Raw genomic sequence first — 21131 nt, 5'->3', positions numbered from 1 at the left:
GTTACTACCACAGATCCCTCTCCAGGGCTACTACATTCCCTTTTGCATTGGCAGGCCAGGTCTCCAGGGCTAGACTGACAACTACTAAACAAAGAACTTCAATATTCCAATTGGAAATGCATTCATCAGCTAAATTACTAATTATATTGGTAAATAGGGAAATTCAAAGCACATTACTCATTTACTGGCTGTGGAATAAATATTTAATATTCTCTAGCTCAAATATGACAAAGAATTGATATAAATGCATAGCATTCAGTGTTCTTAAATGCAAACAAGTATTTCCCAAAGCTGCCAAACTTTAATCAGGATCTGTCTCTAATTAAAGATATTTTATGAAAGTGTATATTCTTGCAGTTGCAAATGGACAACATGCTCTGTCTAGCCTGAGTAATTACCATTTTGTTTTCCTTCTCTTCTATGAAGATATTTGAGCTTCATTTATGAACACATAGAAGTCTGATTTGGCTGATGTTAAGAATTCCAGAAGATGATAATGGCATAAGAAACCAAAAAAAAAAGAAAAAGAAAAAGAAAAAGAAGTCAGCAGGTACTGGATTGTAGAGGACCTTCAATATCAGTCTATGGAGTATGGAATTTAGGGTTAGGGTTAGGCACTAAAAAACTTAAAATTTTTTGAATTGTAGAGATTAGAACATATTCATATGTAGATTACAGTCATTCTAAATGCTACTCTAATACCTCTTTAACTGGACCAAGATGGAAGGGATTAGAAAGCAGGTGCTTGGTTCTATTGATACATGTTGACTGATTTCTTAAGGCCTGGACTGTCCTCGCATATAGTGTCAACTTCATAAACATTCAAATCCCAAAGAAAAATATTTTTAACTGATTTGTATAGTTTGGTTATCTACAATAGGTCAAAGAATTGGATAGCAGTCAAATTTTCACTCTATTTTGGGTTCTAAAATAAAAAATAACTGCTATCAGCAAGCTTGATGGAAAAATCTATTTTATACAAAACACATCATATTGGAGCTTTGATGAATTATACAGTACGAAAATATAGTTCTAGTTTCCCCTCATTCCTCAAGGTGCTTAGTCCTAGAGACTCCAATGATATAATGATTTTTGCATTTATTTTCTCCTTTCTATTTTCACTGCTTCTAGCTTCCTTTTCCTCTACATGGACAGAATATTTGCATTCCCTCTTAAGGGCACTACTAATGTGTCCTCGCTCACCACCACTCTCATAGAATGATAAAATTTCAGAGTTGGGAGGGAGCTTGGTGACCCAATAATCCAAACTATACCAAAACAACAGTGCCCTCGACATCAGACTCAAGAAGTGGCAATCTAACATTTATCTGAAGACCTACTATGAGAGAAAACCAACCAACATGTGAATCATCTCTTTCCATGACACCAGGAGTGTCAAATACGTGGCCAGTGGGATGCAAATAGCCCACAATTCCTCAAATGCAGCCTCAATTAGATTATAACATAATTTAGAAATATTTAACAAGGGGTAGCTAGGTGGCGTAGTGGATGAAACACCAGCCCTGGAGTCAGGAGTACCTGGGTTCAAATCCGGTCTCAGACATTTAATAATTACCTAGCTGTGTGGCCTTAGGCAAGCTATTTAACCCCCATTTGCCTTGCAAAAAACCTAAAAAGAAGAAAAGAAAAGAAATATTTAACAAAATAAATAAAAGTACAATAAAAATAGATATATTTTTATATTTTAAAGCCAAGTCAACATGTAGCTCACAGGGATTCTTCTGTATGTATTAGTAGTTAGGATTTCTATTTGAATTTGATACTGGCTCTTCTTTTTTATATTTTATTTATTTTTTCTAAGTATGTGCAATAATAGTTTTCAGCAGTCATTTTTTGGCAAGATTGTGATTTTACATTTTCCCTTCCCTTCCTACCATCCCCCCCTTCCCCTGCAGAAAGCAATTCCAAGCTAGACATTGATTCATATTAATCATGTTGTGTAAGAAGAATCAAATAGAAATGGGAAAAAAACATTAGAGAGAGAGAGAGAAAAACAATACCTAAGAAAACCTTTAAAAATTGAAGATAGTAAGCTTTGTTTTGCATTTAAATTCTAGAGTTCCTTCACTGGATATGGATGATATTTTCCACACAAGTCTTTTAGAATAGTCTTTGATTATTGTGCTGCTGAAGTGAATAAGTCTATCATAGTTGATCAGTGCCCAAAGTTGCTGTTAGTGTGTATAATGTTCTTCTGGTTCTGCTCACTTCGCTCTTCATCAGTTCATACAAGTCTACATGTTTATTTATGTTTAACCTGTTTACATACATATTAGTTATTTTGAGTATTTGGAATTACAACCACGGGAAAAGAAAGAAAACTAGGGATAGGAAGAAAAAACAAGAGAAGTTTTAAAAAGTGAACATAATGTTCACTTGGATTTTGTGTGTGGGGGGGTTAAAATATTTGTTTAATTTTGTTTTCCTCTGGATGTGGATGGTGTTGTCCTTAAGAGGTCTCCCAGGGTTGTCCTAGATTTAGTTTATCCAAATATTTTTTCTTTTTCTTTTCTTTTCTTTTCCTTTAAAATTTTTTCCCCAGCTACATGCAAAAGCAAGTTTCAACATTTACTTCCAAAACCTTGATTCTCTACCTTCCTCCCACCAGTTTTTCCCCTTTTTCATGATCTCTTCAAGATGCAGACCCAGGAGTAGTATTGCTAGTTCAAAGACTAGGCCCAGTTTTATTGCCCTTTGACCATAATTCCAATTTTTCTCCAGAAAGGTTGGCATTCCAACAATAGGGCCCTGTTTTCCCCACATCCTTTCCAACATTGATCATTTTCTTTTTAAGTCATATTGGCCAATTTGATAGGTGTGAGGTGGTATCTCATAATTATTTTAATTTGCATTTCTGTAATCATCAATGATTTAGAGCCCTTTTCATATGACTATAGATAGCTTTAATTTCTCCATTCAAGAATTGTTTTTAATATCTTTTAACCATTTATCAAGTGGACAATGACTTGTTTTTTTATCACTGACTAGTTCTCTATATATTTTAGAAATGAGTCCTTTGTCAGAAACCCTAGTTGTAAAATTTGTTTCCCAACTTAATGCCTTCCTTTTAATCTTGGTTGCATTGGTTTTATTTATGCAAAACCTTTTCATTTTAATGTAATTAAATTTATCCAATTTTCATTTTATAATGTTCTCTATTTCTTCATTGCTTATAAACTGCTCCCCTTTCCATAAATCTGACAGATAAACACACGCCTCTTCTTGATAGGACATTCTCCCTGACACCATGTAATGCAACTCCTTGCAATTCCTATTCCATTTCTAATACTGACCACTGGGATCAAATAGGACATGACAATCTCTCATTTACATAATAGAACTTCAAATTCTCAAAGTCAGCTATCATGCTTCCTAAGTCATATATTCTCTAGATTAAACATCTTTAGTTTCTTCAAGCAGTTTTCATATGGACATGTGTTTTAGACCCTTTATAATCTTCTTGACACATTCGTATAATCTCTATGTAATCATTGCCCTTCCCCTAAATTTCCAAATTGCCCAGAAATGATTGCATTATTCTAAATATGATATGATTAAGAAAGAAGCCCACAGACTGATAGATGATAACCTCAATGGTTTGGGGGGTACTATCCATTAAGAAGCCTTAGGTCCCATACACTTGTTTGACTATCACATCACAGTGTTGATTCATTGAGTATGCAAATGCATAAACTATCCATATCTTTTTCAGGCATTCTGTTATCTAACCATGTCTCTGCATCTTATTCTTGTGAAGTGATGTTTAGCCATGTGTAAAATTTTACTTTCATTCTCATTAAACCTCATTTTATTAGAATAAGCTCAATATTTCAGTCTTTTTGGATTCTGATTGTCATCCAATGAGTTCAAGATTCCTTCCAGTCTTACTATCATCTGCAAATTTCATAAGCAACGCATCCATGACCTTATCCAAATCTATGACATAATTTGCAAAAAAGCCCTGGGTTAAACACTTGCTTTATGGTTCTGCTAGGGGCTGCCTTCCAAATCAATACTGAAAGATTAATGATTTTTTTGGGGGGTCTGGGTCATTCAATCATTTTAAAATCCACTTTACTGTATCATCATCTAACCTACATCTCTCCATCTTTCCCCCCCAAATTAGCATGTGTCATTATCAAACGTTTTGCTAAAGAAATCTAGATTTCTTTTCCCCCTGAAATTTCCTGTTTTGTTTTTAGGTTTTTTTTGGCATAAGGATAGGAAATGTAGAGAGCAGGGAGTTAAAATATCTGTAACTATTCATGTGAGAGCAGTAGCCTAAGGTCATTAATGTTTGTGCTGTAGCCAGGATTTTCAAAACAAATGTAGTCTATTATTTTATGGGAAGCACAACTAACATTGTAGCACAGACATGAGAATCCTTCAATAGGGTAGGATTAAGCTCACATTTCCTGTTAAATAGGGGTCCATCTTCTTCAGTAGATGATTTCTTGCAATCAAAGTCAGAATCCTGGATATTCTGGTGAGGCTACAGCCACACTGATGTTGAAGACCTCAAAGAAATCTGGTGGAGCCTCTCAGTAGAAGAAATCAGAAAAGGAGATAAATGGAGATAGTTGAAGAGTTGACTTTGGAAGAGAAAAAAACATCTGGCTTCTGATCTTATATCTTCCAGTGACTGATGTTGGTGAAATAGATGATTTCTCCATTTTCTCATACTGATTTTAAAACTTGATTGTTAAAATGTGTTAAATAGCTATTTGGATTTTTTTGGGGGGGATGATATACAAACAATAAATTGAGGAAGTTGAGATTTACCAGAGAAAACACAAAAGCTATTGTATGTCATGTATCTTTTAATTCCACATCATTTGGTAAATTTATTCTTATTGACATGATCCATCTAGTCCTTTGAGTCATGAGATTGGGAAAGAGAAAGTATATTAATCTGAATTTGGGACTAAGCAAAATTTAAAATATAACATAATTTTTATAAGTTTAATTCTAGACTAAATGGGCAAGGCATACTAGGAAACTAGATGCTCTGAAGGGAAACCAGGATATGTGGAAGGAGTACTGAAGGAAGCCCAGGCTAGCAGTATAAGTTCAGAAAGGTTTACGTGGAGACTTTTGATAACTTTTCCAATGATTCCCTCAATAGGTGGGTGGCCATGGACTGTCCAAATATTTGTTCTTAGTGCCTCTATAAGGTTACTACTTTTGTGTAAGAGGAAATACCAAAGCCATTGCATAAAAAATATATATAGCTACAGGACTTTTTGATCTACCAGTTTAATAGCCCTATCAAAAAATGAAATGTGGTTAGTCTGGCATGCTCTGTTTTGGCAATTCCTTGCTTATTCTTTGTGATCAATGTTTCCTTTTCTAAATGTTTAAGTCCTGTCCCATTGATAATATCACCTATAATTTTTGTAGACTTCTTGAATTTACAATGTGTTGACTCCACTCTATTCCTGTTTTGTTTTTTTGTTTTTTTTTTGGCTACTGGGAACTAAATTTGCCCTTCCTGAATCCTTTGATATCTCGCCATCACCACTGACTGTGACTCAGCAGCCAAAACATCTAGTCTTTTCAATACATAATAATGTAGTTTATCTATGCTTTGTGACTTGAACTTATCAAGGGTAACACATAACTCTCCCAGTACTTTATCTTGAAAATAATCTGTTAGCCATTTTGTTGGTTTCTTCAAGTTCAAAAAAATATTCAAGGTTTATTCTTTGCATCAAAGAAAAGAGGCAAAATGAATTAAACTTTTCTGCCTTCTCTCTTATATCATCATCCCATCCATCTGAAGCTCTCTACCTCTTTTTGGATCTCCTTATCCTCCCACCCCCAGATAGATTCAAATTCCTTTTTTGGATGTCCTTGACTTATTTTGCCAACTTAAACTTATTTTAATAAGTTTAATAAGTTTAGTTATTATTATTTAATAATAAAATTCCTGACATACTTATAAAACCTATCATATATATATATATATATATATATGTAAAATTTTGTCTTCCCTTTTTAATTATGTAAATATCTTATTATTTTAGCTGGTAAAAGTGTGGTGTTAATAACAACAAAGTTTGAGGTTCTATCCCCCTATAGACCCATTATTTTTATATAAATGATCCTGATGTTAAGTGAAAGAGTGTTAGATGTGAAGAAAGGGAACCTGGCTTCAGGTTATGACTCTATCACTTATTACACGTGTCCTTAGAAAAGTTACTGAATCTCCCTATAAAATGATGGATTTGGACTTGGTGATCTTTAAGATCTCTTTCAGCTATAAAAGCAATGATTCTGTTGTGAATTTACTCTGGATCCATATTTTTCCTTTAGATACTTTTCTTTCATACTTTCATTGTTACTATTTCTCTTCATGCTTTCAAATTTTGGTACTTGAGAATTTCCCATTTTAGTTCACTTCATTTGATTTCTCCACGAAATTTCCCCTTTCTTTTCTTTGAACTCTGCAAAATTCACCTTCCCCAAATCTAAGGGACATGTCAGATGATGTCAAGTTTTCTTTCTCTAATATAAATGCAAAGGCAGAGAGTGGGGACTTCCTTTTGAGGTTTTCATTATATCCATCCTAGGAACCAGTTCCTCCTGCTGGTAAGAATAGAACCCAGAATCTAATTCTTCCTCTTTGCTTCCTCTCCTTTTCCAAAAATAAAATAATCATTTAACTACATCAAAAGATGGCTACCTACTTTTCCGTCAGTAAAAGGAGTATTCTAGCAGATTTCTAGGTAATTGAAGTCCTTCATAATTATTGTATCAACCTATGACATGAATTATGAAATGATTTTACATTTACTAATTCTGGTCAGAAAATATGTGATATCTTTCAGTATCAGCTTCCTTCAATTTTTTCCCCCATGGTCTCTTCCTCAATGACTCCCTTTTCACTTCCTTACATTGTTATATCTTCTTGATATGCATTATTATGATATTCCTTTTTCCTTTAACATGTTTTCTTGAACAAGGTATAGCTATCCTTTCAGAGACATATTCTAGTCATAAGACTTATACGCTCTCCCCCACCCCAAGTCTCATTGATACCATATGATTGAATGTCTCCTTGTTTTAAGATTCTGAATTCTCCTTGCTTGTTGCCTGTATTTTTTGTATTTGTTTATAGACAATAAAACTCTTGGGTTTTATTGCTTTTTTCCCTTGGGTATTTTGTTTCTCTTGGATTTCTTAGCTTTTATACAAGCTATTCCTAAAATATTGCCGTTGTCTATTTTTTCCTAGTTTGGTGGATAATCAAAAGTATTTTCCTTCCTTACCCTTTCTTTTTACTTTAAAGCCTTTTTGATTAGATTTACATGATTGCAGGCAAATGCATGCTTGCTGGGCTCTGTTAGGTATACTCTATCTCTAGAATTCTATATTTTAAGATATAGTATATCAATCCAAATAACCTTCTCAGGCCTCATTTAATTGACTAGCTGTGCATTTTCCAAGTTTGATTTTCTCTTGAGATTTGCTTCATGTATAAAATTAGGAAATTGGAGTAGTCATGAATTCCATTCTAGTTTTAATGCTATAATCCTAATATCTTATTAGTATTTCTTCCCTCTGATGCATCTTGCACAATACTATTAGGCTAATTTTCCTAAAGCAAAATTTCTAATGTCACAACTCAACAACCTTTAATGATTCTGTATTATCACTGTATCAGTCTCAAATGCTTTAATTTGCCATTTAACAACCCCTCCCACCACCATCTTCTGACCCCACCTGTCTTCTTGGTCTCTCCTTCCCTCTCATTCCTTTATCCCCTATCAATCTTCCATCTACTGACCTTCAATCTTGCCCTCTCTCCTGCCTCAGATTTCCCCTCTCATTAAAAAGAAAAGCACTTTCCATTGACCCTGACAATCTCCCAAGTGATTTGTATGCTTCTTTTTCTTCTCTTCATTGTTAATATTCTAAAAATAGTCATCTACACCATCTGCCTTCATTTCCTCACCACCCATTCACACCTCAGCTACTTGCAATCTGGCTTCCAGTCTTACTGCTCTATAGAAACTGCTCTGCAATATCAATAATGACATTTTTGTTGCCAAAGACAATGGCTTTTGTTGAAATTAACTGGAAAATGGTGGTGCCATCAATGGAAATAAGGAAGTTAGGAGGCAAGTTTCTATGACTGCCATTTTTTTTAAATCTCATTGCAAAATTTGTCACCCTAATAGGTGAAAGACTCAAGTTTCAAACCAAAGTCCTCTGACTTCAAAAACAACACTCATAGCAAAACCAGGTTAATTATGTCTCTTCTGGCTTGGTCCTCTTCTGTTGCTCATGCTTCAAATATAAGCTACCTGTCCTTATCCACAATTCTCCTATTTCTCTTCTGAGATTCCATTAATTTTCATAACATCAGTGGCCTCTTCTATGCAGATGATTTGCAAATGCACAGTTCTTGCCCTGACATTTATTTTGTTTATTCTGGTCGTCAGGCACCCATAGTGTTATCAAAAATTCAGTTAAAGTTATGCCTAAAAGGCTTTTCATCTTCTACCAGAACATCCATTCTATATCACATGGGGATGCTGCCAAAAAACAGGAGAAGGCCAGAGCAAGAACAAGACTCACATATTTTCTCTCTTTTGCCTCATTGTCAATCAATGTAAATGCTAAAAGATGTATCCAGGAGATGTAGATAAGCAAGGCAATGTTGATATTCCTGTTAAATTCAATATATCCTTTTAAATGAAAGAGAATGATAAAAGAAGGGTGCATTAATGGTAGCCGTGGTTAAAAGCAAAGTAGATGGTGAGACAGGATGAGAGAGAGAGAGAGAGAGAGAGAGAGAGAGAGAGAGAGAGAGAGAACGAGAGAGTGAGAATGAGAGAGAAAGGGACAGCTAGGTGACACAGTGGATAGAGCACTGGCCCTGGAGTCAGTAGTACCCGAGTTCAGATCCAACCTCAGACACTTAATAATTGTCTAGCTGTGTGACCTTGGGCAAGTCACTAAACCCTATTGCCTTAAATAAAAAATAAAAATAAATAAAAATAGAATGGCAAATCAAAATATATAAGAATATGTGTTTGTGTGTGTGTGTGTGTGTGTGTGTGTGTGAGAGAGAGAGAGAGAGAGAGAGAGAGAGAGAATAGGATGGAAGGAAAAGGAAATGCATAGTAATCATGACTGTGAATGTGAATGGGATGAACTCATCCATAAAACAGAAGTAGATAGCAGATTGGATTAGAAACCAAATCCAACAATATGTTGTTTATAAGAGACACATTGGAAAGAGAAAGATACTCACAGAGTTAAAATAAAGGACTAGAGCAGAATCTAATGTTTCAGTTAAAGTAAATAAGCCAGGGGTAGCAATACAGATCTCATAAAAAGTAAAAGCAAAAATAGATGCAATTAAAAGAGATAATAAGGGAAACTGCATAACTCTAAAAGTCATAACAGACAATGAAGAAATATCAAAATTATTTACAGCACATTTCTCAAATAAAGATCTCAATTTTCAAATATAAACTGATCATGTGTTTTTATTTAAAAAAAGAGTCCTTCTCCAATTGAAAAATGGTCAAAGGCCTCCTCCTTCAAATTTTTATAAACAGTTGTCATATCTCTCCTAAGTCTTTTCTTCAGCAGGTTCTTTCATGAGACTATCTTTTTGTTATAGCTTCACTTATGCTAGAGATACCAAAAGAAAAAAGTCTGCCTTTTGATTGACTGGAATTTTAGCTATCTCGATTCTTGCCTACCCCTTAGTCATTGAATTGGCATTGCCTCAGACAAATTGAAACCTGAGAAAGGACCTTGATTTAGAAAGGCTAAGGTCATACTCTGCATCCCAGGTCATCGCCAATCATCTTGACTTTTGTCTTGCTACTGAACTTCAATGACTAGAAGAGAAACTAGGGATGATAACTTTGCTTAACTCTGCCTCAATTAAATCTAGACTCTCATGATGTCATTGGTCTGCTTCAGAAACAAAGAATGAATAACAAAAGCAATTAAAGGATATAAATGGGCAGTTTTCAAATAAAAATAAAAGCTATAGTCATTTAAAATGCTTTCATATTGTTGGCTTTTTTGATTCACTGTCAAATATAGCTTGGATACTCAGTTGAGTTGCATTTTTACTCTCAGAATAAGCTAACTAAAGGCATTACAATTGTTCAATCTAGTTAATCGGAATCATAAATAACCTTTTTCTGTTTTAAATATCCCCATTATCACCTTTCCCTCTGCATACCTCCTCTTAGCCCTCATCCCATGGATTGTTAAATGCTATCTGACTTCTCTGACTCTCCCACTTTTTTCCAGGCTCAGTGCTGACCACAAAAATTGTCATTTAAAGTCATGGTGCTGACCAAAAAAGCGTTAATAGGATTTGGTTCCCAGTTCTGCATTTCCAAATGCCAAAGGCCTTTAACTTGGCTACACTCCTGATCATCCCAAACTCAATATAATTATATAATTATATAAAGTAAAGTCATCACCTGCCCTTCCAAACTTGATTTTCCCTCTAACTTCCCCAGTTTCAGTGTTTTTCCCAGGTAGTCAGACTAAATCCATTGGGTCTGCTGACATTTTTGTCTCCTTCATCTCTCATCTCCAGAGTCCTTTACTTTCTCCTTCAGTTTTCATTCATTCTGATCTAGACAATTCTAACAGGTGGCTAAGTGGTCTCCTGCTTTCAGTTTTCATCAGCATGATTAACCATAGAATTTATGGAGAAGAGTCGAGTGTAAGAAATCTTAGAAAGACCAGATTGTAGAACTTGGGATGCTAATTGGAAGATCAAGTGAATACCATTTATAAAATTCTTTGTAAACTCCCTATCTAAAGATAATAGGGAGTGACTAGAGCATAATAACGGTATGACATGATCAGATCCAGAAAGTGTATTTCTCAAAGCAGAACTAATCGGATATCTAGAGGCTGAGACATACTTCTGAGGTTTCAAGGTCAAATAAACTTAGACTGAGGCACTTTGTTCTCTGATGTTATGCTTCCCTCCCCTGCCCCAATGTCTTTGTATATATTATTCTCATGTCTGGAATTGTCTCTCAAGAAACCTTTATCCTTTTTGAAATCTTTCCTTTTCTTTTAGAACTTGTTTAGAAGCTAAGTCCTCCATGAAGGCTTCCTTATTTTTTCCAACCAAAAATTATCTCTCCTTCCTAAACTTTGTCATTCTAGTAGGCTCTCTCCCAAGCACTTATGGTACTATCAATAAGTCAGTCAATCAGCAAATCTATCATCCTGTGCTAGTCACTGGAAAAATGAAACAGTTCCTGCCCTCAAGGAGATTATATTTTCCTACATATTGTATATATGTACCTAGCTAGAGAAGCATATATGAACTTATCTTATTCCCCCACTGGATTGTCACCCCTAATGGGTCTGTTGCTGTTCAGTCACTTTTCAGTCATATCTGATTCTTCATGATCTCATTTGGGGGGTTCTCTTGCCATGTATCTTGCTATTTCCTTCTCTGGCTCATCTTTGTAAAGGAGGAACTAAGGCAAATAGAGTTGACTTTCCCAGAATCACACAGCTAGCAAGAATGAGGAGAAATCTGAACTCAAGATGAGTCTTCCTGATTCCAAGCCTAGTGCTCTATCCACTTTGCCACCCAGTTGCTCTTCTCAATTGTTAAAACTCTGTAGCTTCATTTTTGTACTCCCCCACATATCTAGTATAGGGCCTCACAAGTTATTTGTTGAATATAGTTAGATTAAAAAGTTATTACTCTGGGGGCGGCTAGGTGGTGCAGTGGCTAGAGCACTGGCTCTGGAGTCAGGTGTACCTGAGTTCAAATCTGACCTCAGACACTTAATAATTACCTAGCTGTGTGCCCTTGAGCAAGCCACTTAACCCCATTGCCTTCCAAATAAAAACAAAAACTAAAACTAAAAACTAAAAAAAGTTATTACTCATTGAGTGTTTTTTTTAATATGATTAGTATGGATTGGATATTCTGAGATTTTCAAGTATCCATTTCTTTGTACAGATTCTCTCCCTACCTGGAATCCACTTGTTACTCAACTCAACTCAACTCTCAGAATCCCTCACTTCTTTTAAAGCTCAGTTCAGTTTCATCTTCTGATTGATGGCTTTTCTTATATTTTTCCTGCTGTTAGTATTAATTCCCTCTTGAAACTGTTTTGCATTACTTTATATTTATACAATGTTTTCTTTCTCTTTGAAGACATATTTTTGCACTAATATCATCCATGATTTTCCCCCTTGTTTTAATATCTTTTCTTCTTTGAGACACCTTGAAATTTGATCTGAGTGCTTTTATCATTTTATTACCTATTGCACAGGCATCTTTTGCCCTTAAACTGAGTCTGTGTTCATAGAACTTATGGGCAATTGTATCAGAAATCCAGTTGAGTCAAATCTGATATTTGACAATGAATATAGTTGCTTGCCAATTTTTAAATCTCATGTAAATTTATTATATTTTGAAGGCAAACACTAGTTTGTAGTTGATAATGGGCTTAAGGCTGATTTACTAAATAGATAACCAAATGAAATGGATAAAAAATGAAATAAATGAAATATTTGGGGTGGAATTGAATGAATTGTCTGAAAAAATTCATTTTCTAAAATAAACTGATGGGGCGGCTAGGTGGTACAGTGGATAGAGCACTGACTTGAGTCAGGAGGACCTGAGTTCAAATCCAGCCTCAGACACTTAATAATTACCTAGCTGTGTGGCCTTGGACAAGTCACTTAACCCCATTGCCTTGCAAAAAAAAAACCTAAAAAAAATGGACATCATTTTGAGATTTTAAAAATACCTGGAATTCAATCTTCTTTATAAATAATCAGGATCAGTTGAGCAATTGTGGATGTTTAGCTTGGAGAGGGAAAAAACTAGGAGCAATATTTGATAGGGGATGGCTTAGACTTTAGAGCTTTACTACTTGACATCAGAGGGTAGAGCTGAAGCAAGGGTTAAAGTTGCTAAGAGCCAAATATGAGCTTGATCTGAAGGAAAACTTCCTAACATTTAGAACTGTCTCAAAGAGTAATGAACTACCTCTGGAGAGGAGCTACTGTTTATTAGATGACCATAAGCTAAATCTGAATGATCATTGGTCAAGCAGATTGTACTGGAGATCCCTCCCAACTTGGAGACTGTAGGATTTGTGATCTTAGAGGAAAATTTCAGGTATTGACCACTGATTGAAAAGACAAGAGTCCTCTTTCCTCCTCCATCTCCCTGTTTATTCTCTTTTCAGTTTCTCTTCTTCTTACAACCTTTCCTCCCTTTCTACTTTTCATCCTTCCTTTCTTCCTCCCCTCTTTATTTCTTATCCCTTCTCCCTCTTTCTTCCTTTTTCCAACTTCCCTTTTCCCATTCATTCCCTTTTTCAATCCTTTCCTCTTTCTTTCCAGCCTCCTTCTCTCTTTTCATTTATTCTTCCTTCCCTTTTGGTCCCTATCTTATTCCTTTCTTCCCTCCTGCCTCCCTTCTTCTTTCCTTCCTTCTTTCCTTTCTTCCTCATTCATTGAACCTTTTAAGCAAAAGTGGTGTGTGTTTGTGCATATGTGAATATATGTCTGCAGTATGAATATATTATTTTTCTCTGAGCAAAAATTGATTTATAGAAGAAAGAAAACCCTTTTCTTTGTACAAAAATTGCCTGGTATCCAGTTTTTTCTTTGCCAAAAGACAGAGTCTAGTTCTGAAAAGGGCAAATATCTTGTCTCAAAAAATGAAAAGGGACCTGTCTTTGAAGTCCTTTCTGTTCTATTTTTGATTATATAACACTTAAAAGACCTTTATTCATTGTAGACATGGAATGGTACATGAGTTTGCTTCTCCAAAACAGTGTTCTCTTAAAAAAGCGTATTTATACCTATCTAAGATGGAAAGAAAAGGCATTTTTCTCTAATAGAAGATTTTCATTTGCTAAGCTCATAGTAGGAACTGCCAACTGGTAAAGAAAGAAGTGGGGGAGGGAGGAGGAATACCAGAACTGTAGGTGCACATTTCTTCTCAGTGTGGTTTGTGGTACAACTGAGACAGCTGTCAGCAGATTGAGCTCTAGAGACTCTCTAGGCTGCACCACCACTTGGCTGGCCATGGGCAAGGAAAATCACTGCTTTGTCTCTTCAGATAAAAAGGAGCTTCCCATGCCACGAGGTCATGATCTCATGATATTTTCTCTGAATCCATTTCCCTCTGGCTTTTCCAGTTGGTTTCTGGCATGTCTCCCTGCTACCCCCATCTGAATTTGACAATGGAGTTTTCCGGACATAATAGATTTTGACCAAGTCACAGGGATAAATCAGTCTCATCAGAACTGCTTGGTTACACTAGGATAGAAAAGAGAATAGTCATGTCAATGTATTTGATTATGTTATTTTAATTTTGTGGAATCACAGAATTTGAGACCTGGGAGGGACCTCTGTTGCCACCTAGACTAACTCTTACACCAAATGAGTAATTACTACAGGCAGTCAGTTAATCAATAAACATTTATTAAGCACCAACTGTATGCCAGTACTGTGCCAAGTGTTACTGATATAATAAAAGGGTAAATTCAGTCCCTGTTTGTAAGATGCTTATGATCTAATTGAAAAGACAGACAAATATGCACAAACTATAGACAGAATAAGTAGGAAGCAATTAAAAAGAGGGAAAACACTAAAATTCCACTTGATACAGGAAATGGGTTGGAAAACATTTCCTGTAGAAAATAGAATTGAAGTCAGGAAGGCCTGAGTTTAAACTGACCTCAGATAGTAATTGTATGACTTTGGTCAAGTCACTTTAACTTGTTTTCCTCAGTGTCCTCATCTTTAAATTGAGGATAATAGCACTGCTCACATGGGCTGTTTCAAAAATCAAATGAGATAATTATTAAGGGTTTAGCTCAGTGAATAGCACATAATAAATGCTACATAAATGTTAGCTCTTCTCTCCTTCCTCTTCCTTCTTCCCTTTTTCTCCTCCTCCTCCTCCACTTCTCTACCCTCCTCCTCCCTCCTCCTTCTTTTTCCTCCTCCTCCTCTTCCTTCTTTATTTTTCTTCTTCCTTAGAGCTAATAGTCCTGGAGAGTTGCCTGGGGATAGAAACCTTAAGTTTACACAGTTAGGACTATAAAATCACAGAACCATCAATTTTACAACTGCAAGAGCTTCAGAGATAAGCTAGATCAATTCTCCCAAACTGGTTTTACATATGAAGAAACTGAGATTAAGAAAAATTGTTACTTTCTCTATATTACCAGATAGCAGATTAATAGAATCAGAATTTGAACACAAGCTCTTTACTTTCAAATCCAGTATTCTTTTTACTGTACAGGGAAAAATCATATATCAAATCTGAGGACCCCTTAAGGGGTCATCCAGTCCAACACCATTTCATAGATGAGAATCCTGAGGTCCTTTGAGGTGAGATGACTGTCTAAATCTGATATGCTTTAATTCTATATTTCTGATCAAAAATTGTTTTATCTGTCTTTAATTGTGATTTGTAAGTCTAAATGTCAGCCTCTGCCTCCAAAGGTCTGTGCCTCTCCAGTTATAAAGCTGAAGGCAGCTCTGGCTGTGTGAAACAGCCTAGTCCCCCTCTAATTGTATCTGCAAATTTGGGTTTTCACAATTGTGTAAACAAGAGTATAGACCATCTTGAGATGGCAGGAAACGGGTCTGGTGATCTCTATAAGAGACTGAAGAAATTCTTCGACTTGTGACATTTTGAAAAGGGAGAAATGCCAATATTTTATATGTCAATATTATATCTGATAACAACATAAAATATCAAGTCAGAAGAGGAGACAGTAGTCCTGTTGCTAATCGGAGCTTTGTCAGTTCTGATCTAGAAGAGACCTCACAGATGGGTTAGAGAATCATAAAGTAATCAATGACATTTTTAATGTATTAATATGCTAATGTGTAACCTGATTGGTTGGCTCCAAAATTTTATGATCCTTTGTGAGATTTCTATAAATATTGTTTCTTCATTAAGCTCTTGGTAGGGTTCTTTAATGATACTATCCACCCATGGGTTTGGCAAGATCCTAGAGAATAAAACTTCATTGGATAAAACTAACTTTTTGTTATTTCATTTTTAGCCTAAGAAAATGATTGTTAATATGAATGGCTCACAGTCACACAGATAGCAAGTTGTTGAGTGAAGATTTGAAAGATTCAGATTAAGACTGACCATTTCTCCACCACATCCTGCTGCCTCTGACTACCCCCACCAAGACGCTGCATTAAAATGCAAAGCCTGTCAGGGCTTAGATTATAGAATCAGCTGTAAGCGCTGCTGTAGTTGTGGGTGAGCCTGAAGACTAATTTAGAATTTCATAGAAGAAAAATTACAATTTAAAAAAAAATTCCAGGACAGTCAGTTCCAACATAGACATTGCAAATTAAATTAGGTTATTAGTTACAGAAGAGTGCCGGAAGCCTTGCTTGAAGAATTGAATGTCTTCTAGAATGAATATTAGTTTCAGCATCATGGGTGATCATGATTCTATTTTGAAAATAGGATTTTTAAATAGAATTCATAAACACTTTCTATTGTATCTTCTTTTTCCCTCTGAATTCAGAAGGGTCATGCCTCCCTCTTAGATAATGTTACTTGGATTTAAACTCATAACAAGGTCATCGGCTGACGCCTTTGTAACAGATGTCTTGTTTTAAGAGATACAGGGCTTCCTTCTTCCTGATGCTCAACTCATTCTCATTGTAACTTAGACATTTAGACTAAGAGTTTTGTTCCAGTGATGAAGGAGTGACATAAGCTCTTGGGAGAGAATCTGGGTCATAAAAACTCATTTTCATGGGCACTTAGACACATAGTACATTACTAAATATGATTGATGTGTTAGTTTATTTACAAGTATGCATCTCCATTTAAATGGCTGGGAAATTCCTCTCCTTTACATGTGCTTTTCACCTGGGGAGTAAAATCCTTCCACCCCTGAGAAGTCTATCAAGGCTCCCCACTGATATGGGCTCCTACTGCTTAAGACAAAAAGGGGAAAAAATATGCTGAGGCCCATGGTTTTTTCCTTCCCAATGATTTTATGTCTTTGTATATGGAAATTGAGTAGCAGCAGGAGGAGGATTTGGATGGAGTCTGATGCAGGCTTTTCAAATCTGCCTGTTGGCACTCTCCCAGCCTTCTTAAACAGCTTCAATGGGTTCTATCACCTCTCAAGCATTCTTTTGTTCCCAATCATATCTTGCATTTTTAAGAATTTTTCCTGTGCCCATAGAATTCCAGTGCTAGACTATCAAATAAAGTATTATCATTTCCTGACAATGGATTTACTAAAATGATGCATCAATGAGACATCATATTTCCCAGTGAAATTGGAGGGTGGAGTTGATTAATGGCAAGTAAATTGCTACAACCCTATCTAACTATATTTTTAAATGACATTTACCTCAATCGAAAAAGAAAATAAAAGATGAATATCATAACATGCCTTTTATCTTGAAAAGGCCAGAATATTAAATTTAAAAAAACCTATGCTGTATTCAAAATTCTGGGAAATACAATACTCAACTTTATTGAAATAATAATTAATAAGAGATAAAAACTGCTGCCTATCACAGTTTCATCTAAATATGATGGGTTACATAAGAGTCTTTCTGTACTTATGAAATGACGTCTGAGGCTTTAAAAAAAATCAGATTGTTCAGTAATGAAATGCCCAAATCCTGAGATTATTCATCAAAAAATGCATTGTAATTCCTTGGATTAGGAAACAAGTTGCAAAAGGCACATGAGATGAGCTCAGTCTGCAGATTTTAAATGATCCCTAAACAAAAACTGTATTCCCTTAGAAAATCAAACACAGCATTTCGATTCCATACTTGGTGACAATGGAGAGGACCAGTTACCAGTTTCTCAACATGCTGTCCACTATGGCAATTTTATGATTCATCTCTTACGTTTGAGAAAATAGTTCATCATGATCAGAGAGTCAGTGGGCTTTGTAGCCTCTTTCCTTGCTGCTCTCCCAATACACATTAGCTGAGTATTTCTTCACAATATTAGTCAGAGATGTAACAAGTCATTTTTGCACCTGGAGGATGCATTTCATGGGAGGAGGAAGCAAAAGTGAGGAAGCTTTCCTCTTTGCAGTGACACTGTTATGCTTCTGAAGGGAGAGCCAGGTAGGACTGTGAAAGGAGAGATGTGGATGCCGGGAAAAGGAAGAGCAGCTGAGACCCATGACACATCCAAGCTGATGAATGAGGTAACTTAGTGAGTGGGATCAGAAGATCCCAAATTTCAAGATAGAAGGGGGTCTTAGAAACCCTTGAATCCAAATCCTTGATTTAAAGAAAAAGAAACTGAGGCACAGGGAAATCCTAGGACAAAATAGCTATTGTCACAATGACAGTGCGCTTGGTGCTAAAGAAGGGGAGGAAATACTGCCTCTAAAATTACAATCCTCTGACACCAAACACCATGGAGTTCATCAGTCATTCCTCTGCAGAGTGGCCAATCTGATGTACCCTCAAGTACTACCAGTCCTTCCCTCTCACAAGGATGGCAATGGTGTAGGGACAGCTGAAATTCAATCCAAAGATTTTTCTGAAATGACATTTACTCCAGTTTAAAAAAAAAAGAATGAATTTCACAACTTTTTTTTTATCTTAAGGTCAAAATATTAGATTTTTTAAAAATTCTTTATGCAAATTACTACTTCTGGGAAATATAATACTTAACTTTTCTACAGTCACAATTACTGGCTCTCTGATATTAAATTGAATCCTACTCAAACACTCAATGTGTATGCTTCAAGACAAGTCACTTAATATCTTAGAGACTCAGTTTAATGAGAATTCAACTCAGTAAAATATATAAGTCCCATGAAAAACTATTTCCTTTCAAGGAGGGGCTAGTACTTATACTCTATAACTTAAAGAATCATTCTAAAGAAAGAGTTTTGCAAGCCTTAGAGAACTAAAGAAATGCATATTATTATTGTTATTAATGTTAATGATGATGACGTTAAGTCAAGGTTATTCTTTTTCATTGTATTCAGAACATTTTTCAGAAAAGACTGTTACCCATCTTTGATTTGAGTGGATAATTTTTTGAGATGTGTCTGAAGTGAAATGACCTATCTAGAGTTAAAAACTTGATATCAGAAAGAGAATTCGTATTTTCTTCTACTTGACTTCAAATCCAGAAGGATACACCCTTGGCCTCGCTATTAGGATTTTTATGCTCAGTAGCTAAAGATCCAGTCTTAGAGTCAAAACAAACTAGGATCAAGATGCAGCTCTGATGACTGCTGTTGGGCCCTGGGGTATTTATCAAGTTTTCTCCTTGTGTCTCACATCTTTCAGACATCTGTTCCTACTATCTTCTACTTCACCCCAGCCTTGAGGTGATCAGGTGGACCTTCTTGCCAAATACAAGCCCTTTACATACCACTTTGATGCCATCCTCTCCCAACTTGTCTGACCAGGCTTCCCATTTTACCAAGGCCAACCGCTTCAATCTCTTCCTAGCTTCTGACTTTCCTGATGTCTAATAAGAGATCTACATCTTCCCAATCATTAAAAAATTGATAGTTAACCCCTTGATTAACTCATCTTGTCACTCCTTTTAAGAAAAATTCCTTGAGAAATTAGCTATTAGGTGACTCAACTTTGCCTCCTTTTTATTCGTTTCAAAAACCTTTGCAATCTGACTTTTGACCTCATCAGCTTATTGAAAGTACTTTCTCCAGTTACCAATAATCTCCCATTAGTCAGTCTAATGACTTTTGCTCAAGCCTGTATCTTCTTGACTTCTCTGCAGCTTTTGACACTGTTAATGATTTTTTTCCTGGATGCTTTCTCCTTAATAGATTTTCATGATACTGATATTTCCTGGTTTTTTCCCCCCTCCATATTCTTCTCAGTTTTCTTCACTCTACATTGATGTCATATCCATTAACCTTAAGTGTCCTCCAGAGTTCTGTCTTGGACCTTCCTCTCTTTTCCCTTTATACTCTCACAAACTTGATCTTCTCAGCTCTCTTGGGTTCAATTATCACCTCTCTGCATATGACGCCTCAATCTATATGTCCATTCCTAACTTCTCTCCTAAGGGCTCTCTAGTAATTCAATACTGTCTGGTTGTCCTGTAGGCATTTCAAACTCAACACATTCTTTTTTTCTTTTTTTTTAGGATTTTTGCAAGGCAATGGGGTTAAGTGGATTGCCCAAGGCCACACAGCTAGGTAATTATTAAGTGTCTGAGGCTGGATTTGAACTCAGGTCCTCCTGACTCCAGGGCCAGTACTCTATCCACTGCATCACCTAGCCGCCCCTCAACACATTCTTTATACCACCCCCCCTCACAGAAACATTTTCACAACTTTGCTATTATTTCTAAGGGTACCATCATGCTTCAAGTTTCTTAGGCTAACAATATTGATGTCATCATAAACATTCAATCCATTGTTGAATCTTGTTTCCCTCCTCAGAATGTTTCTTATGCACCTCCTGCTCACATAGAGATCTCCCTATTCTAGGCTCTCCTATTTAGTGAAGACTATTGTAATAGCCTAGTTGGTTACTCTGTCTCAAACTTCTCCCCAAAAACCTATCCCCAACTCAGCAATTTCTTCTAAAGACTGTCTAATCATATCATCTCCTCCATTCATTCAGCAAACACCAGTACTTGTCAATTTCTTTAAAATTAAATGAATAAAACCATAATTAAAATAAATAAAACCATAATTAAAAAACCCATTAGTTTGACAGCTAATTCCCTTCATAAAAGCCCCTTCTTTAGACCTCCCTACACTTTATTGTCTCTTTTACATTCATACAGCTATCCAATTCATTGTAGTTTCTAAAACAAGACTCTCATTTCCCATCTCTGTGACTTTGCATAAGATCTCCTATTCTTGGAATGCTCTTCCCCCACCCCAGTTCCATCTCTAAGTTTTCCTGGATTTCTTCAAGATTAAGTTCAAATCCCACCTTCTCCACAAGTCATGGTCCCCCAGACACTCCTTTCTTCCCCTCTGAGTTCTTCCCATCTACTCCGTATATGTCTTATTCCTAACTATTTGTCTATATATTGTCTCTCCCAATAGATCATAAGCTCCACGAGGGCAGGGGCCATCTTTTAGGATTGATATCCTCAGCATTTA

At 35.9% G+C, this 21131-nt stretch overlaps 1 long non-coding RNA gene across 1 annotated transcript in view; it reads right to left on the bottom strand.

Moving 5' to 3' along the window:
• Positions 1-13933: 13933 nt before the first annotated feature.
• The window catches only part of LOC141495020 (uncharacterized), a 150227-nt gene continuing 143029 nt past the window's right edge, over positions 13934-21131 (bottom strand). Inside the window, exon 3 of the long non-coding RNA XR_012470633.1 lies at positions 13934-14319. This is a non-coding gene — a long non-coding RNA (uncharacterized LOC141495020). The remainder of the gene's footprint in view (positions 14320-21131) is intronic.

Source organism: Macrotis lagotis, chromosome 8 (assembly GCF_037893015.1).
Source record: "Macrotis lagotis isolate mMagLag1 chromosome 8, bilby.v1.9.chrom.fasta, whole genome shotgun sequence".
Lineage (NCBI taxonomy): Eukaryota > Metazoa > Chordata > Mammalia > Peramelemorphia > Peramelidae > Macrotis > Macrotis lagotis.
This window is presented reverse-complemented; position numbering and strand designations above follow the sequence as displayed.